Raw genomic sequence first — 4,009 nt, 5'->3', positions numbered from 1 at the left:
GAAACGACACAGAAAACAGAAAACGGCGGCGACTAGACTCTCTCCCATCTTCACCGTTTCCTTGGTAAACAGTGGAATGCACCGATGCTAACATCACATGGCCAACAAGGTGGTTCTTCCTGTGGGCGTGTGCGGCGTCTCATCACCGGCTTACGTGATTGGCCACCACAACATGACGTCAGGTTGCGTTTCCTCATTAGTTGATTCTATTACAACCTTTTCGCCACATGCAGTTGCGTTGTTTACGGCCACCCCCCTGCGGCCCCTCACACCGCCATTTAAACACACTCCCCCCCTCCATTCAAATGAATGGTTGAACTGGGTTTTTCCACCGCAACGCCTGCAGCCTGAGGGACTAGAGCAGACAACGATCTTTGAGATTGGTCTGGTATTGAGTGAGGATCGCTGCAGACTTACTCCTACAACAACGCTCCGCAGTGTATTTCTCTGAGGCAATTACACCCTATCAATGTATGTCCGCTAAAAGTGCTTGTTTTCCCCCACCGACGGGCTCCGATTATAATCTATCATGAGGGAAAAGATCCCTACTGAGAGACCTGTACAACTTGTTTCACCACCTGTCACTTGATCACGGTTGGCTCCAGGAGCAGTCTTGCTCTGAAGATCTTGTTGTGGCAGAATATCAGCCTTTTAGTGTACAATAAATTACGCTTGCCTTAGTCCAACAAAACTAACTCACCGGATTTAGTGAGACTCTGTTGGACACAACAACAAACAGACCTTGAGCGAGTGAAGGTTTTATTACTCTGTAGGGATCCTCTCAATAATTACAATTATAGAATATAATGTCTGCCTGTCAGAGTGAAAAAAAAATTTACTTTCAGAGGACATGCATTGACAGGGCTTTATTGACCCAAAGGAATACATTGCAGCCCATTTCACGGATAACAGCTGCATTGTTCTCGCTCAACACCCGACCAATCTCAGTAATCGTTGGCCGCATTAGCCCCTTTGAGACTCAAAGGGATCGGAAAAAATATGCTCAAGGTTGAGGATTCTCAGATTTTCCCTTTAAATAAAGGGCCAGGCAGCGCAAAGAATCAAAGTGTTATTTTCTTGTGTTCTAAGCACATGTCCATGGGTAAATAGGGAACTGTCACTATATAGTCCTGTAGTCCTGTAGCAAGACACTCACCGCTAACTGCTCTCAGTTGTGGCGGCCATCTTTTATCTTGTCCCAGCAATCGGCACAAAAAAGGTGCCGGATAATAAATGCACACTCTAATCTTGGTTGCAACAACAGGTCAACCTACGTGATACAAGATGTAGAACCCAGGGTATCCTCCTGTCCTCATTTGCTCCCCAAAAACAGCCGCCCCTGAACTGAACACAAAGGGGATCAGGGATATATCAGGTGAGGGGAAGCTTGATTGCTGATCAGGAACAGGTGGGGTGAATGATGGTGACTGAAACCAGGGGTAGATCTGAGAAAAGTGACAGGAGGGGCGACAAAAACACCACAAAACAGAACCAAACAAGACATGCCGACAAACATACAGCATGCATAAACCCCAGACGTAACAGTTCTGAAAGATGAACACACCAAAACAATGTCTTGATGATGTCCACTTCTTGAAGTGGACATCATCACAATGGTCCAGGCAACCGTCACACAGCCGTTCAGACTCCAACATCACGTGGCATTATGGAATCAGATGATGATTATAACATATATACCCCTCGGACCACACACACACACACACACACACACACACACACACACACACACACACACGCACACACACAGCCACCCACTCTCTCACACACACGTCGCTGATTGCGTCTACCGCGCAACAATCACTGCCTATAGTGAAGAGAACAAATTACCCCCCCGTCCAAGAGGGCAGTCTGCAATCTCCTGCCAGTCCCTCAGACCGCGATGATGTTCTCTGTCTAATTAGAAATAATTTAAATTTAGCGCCTTGCCGAGTGGCGCCCGGTGGCTAGCATTTGTTCCCCCGCCATGTAATTGTACCTGAAGACCACTCCACTAATCAGGGCTTGAGTGAAGAAACGACGGTGTGTGGGGGTGTACTCTTTCTCTCGCTCTCGCTCCCTCTCGCTCTCTGTCGCTCACTCTTTCTCTCTCTCTCTCTCTCTCTCTCTCCCACACTCTCCCTCTTCCTCTCCCACACTCTCCCTCTTCCTCTCCCTCTCTCCCTCTCCCTCTCTCTCTCCCTCTCGCTCTCTGTCGCTCACTCTTTCTCTCTCTCTCTCTCTCTCTCTCTCTCTCTCTCTCTCCCTCTCTCTCTCCCACACTCTCCCTCTTCCTCTCCCACACTCTCCCTCTTCCTCTCCCACACTCTCCCTCTTCCTCTCCCACACTCTCCCTCTTCCTCTCCCTCTCCCTCTCCCTCTCTCTCTCTCTCTCTCTCTCTCTCTCTCTCTCTCTCTCTCCCTCTCTCTCTCCCTCTCTCTCTCTCCCTCTCTCTCTCTCTCTCCCTCTCCCTCTCCCTCCCTCTCTCTCTCTCTCTGTGTCTCTCTCCCGGAGCCCGGATGGAGTGGCGAGGCTCTGAACAGCTGGCGGGTGTTGCTGGGTCCGTTGGGGGGAGAGGCTGATCAGAGCTCCCAGACACCCAGCAGGGGGGAGCGCCTTTCAGCCACCCTCCAGTGTGAGTGAGGTCTCGTTGAGGAGTGTGCACAAGTTTGGTTCATCAGGGAACTTATGGGTACATGTCTCCGACAGGTCGAAAGAAGCCTGCGTCAGTACTGAGATTGAAGTGGCGTTGTATCTGATTTAGAGTGATCTGGGATCAGGCGGTCTATGTATGTTATGGCAGAACTTCTGGAGGGGGACGCCGGCTCTGACCTCTTGGGCCAAGGGTTCGAGGAATCCTTTCTGCTGAAGAGCTGTTCTACTGAAGATAACCCATTAATACCAGTGGACGAGGCTTTGAAATGGGGTTATTAATAATTGTAATTCTTCAGTGGCCAGTCAAAGCGCCGTTGATCTGAAACGTTTAACCAGAGGTTTTAACAGTTTGCAACCACTGGTCGAGTTTGACAGATTCCTGCCTCTCATGATTGGTCGAAACAAATACAAAGTGAAAGAAAGTGAAACTCGTCTGCCCTCAGACATCTAAAGTCTGATTTGTTAGCTATAGTGTGTCTTGTATGACTTTTTCCCAAAGGAACATTGACTTTTGTTATGGGTGTGGCGGAATGTGATTGGTGAATCGGGTGCAAAGAACTACACCATTCGTCTGTAGCCACCCACATAGATGAGTTTCTGACCCGATCTACCTGCTCATAAAGGTGAATTCACGATAAGTCAAAGGGGATAAAAGTGCTGCTGAATAAATAGTTAGCCTAGCCTTTGGTATTTTTGAGCTGTAGAACAATGCAAAAAGGGATTATCAATTATTGTAACTGCGGTCAGTTACAATAATTAATACCATTTGTAAATATTGTAAATATAATTAATTACAAAAACGAGGTGCGGTCACGCGCTTGCCCTCAAAAGAAACAAAACAAATCTAAGAAAAAACTCTAAGAACCCTAGGTGACCGCCTATATGTCCTATGCCTTTAGCCGGCCCTGGTTTGACTGTACTGCAAATCTATGGAGCGAGACCCCCCTCCACGGCAGTCCGCCATGAGGTCAGCCGCATCCCGCTCGCTTTCAAACGCGTCTCAAGTGAGCATGTTGATGAGGCAATCGGAAGGACAAGGCAGACAAATCACTGCAACTGCTTTCTCTCACTGCCTTCAGGAAACAATAAGCATCTGATTACGGCAGACGGCCCACAGAGATCACAAGCAGTGTAGATATGAGACCCTGGCGCAGATATGAGACCCTTCTGTGTGGTAGAGAATGCGAGATTCATAAACATGTTTAAGGTGCTGGACCCACGACAGACTATTACTTCCCGCACACACTTTGCCCGGGACAGTGATGCCTGCCTCGAAACAACAAAACAAAAGAACAAATTGCTGTGGAGTTGTCAGAAAAGCCTTCTCCTGCACTAACTACAGACAGTTGGCTGTCT

This window comes from Gadus macrocephalus, chromosome 21, assembly GCF_031168955.1.
Source record: "Gadus macrocephalus chromosome 21, ASM3116895v1".
NCBI classification, from domain to species: domain Eukaryota; kingdom Metazoa; phylum Chordata; class Actinopteri; order Gadiformes; family Gadidae; genus Gadus; species Gadus macrocephalus.
Note: the sequence above shows the minus strand (reverse complement) of the source record.